The sequence below is a fragment of the Pteropus alecto genome, unplaced genomic scaffold, assembly GCF_000325575.1.
Source record: "Pteropus alecto unplaced genomic scaffold, ASM32557v1 scaffold97, whole genome shotgun sequence".
NCBI classification, from domain to species: Eukaryota; Metazoa; Chordata; class Mammalia; order Chiroptera; family Pteropodidae; genus Pteropus; species Pteropus alecto.
In genome coordinates, this window is record NW_006439713.1 from 811,270 (window position 1) to 811,476 (window position 207).

Below are 207 nucleotides of genomic sequence, written 5' to 3' on the forward strand. Positions count from 1 at the left end.
GTGTTAGAGATATTGATGAGTCACCCAGAAACAACAGATGTCATGTTTCGAAGTGAGATGCCAGGCCGCTACATTTTAAGAATAATTTGGAGAAGTGATATTAGCTGATTCTTAAAATAATGTACCTGTATGGAAGCTACGAAAGGTTCAAAGGAAGAGAATTTTGGAGAATTTTGGAGAAAATGACGTGTGAGAACTTTTGGAGAG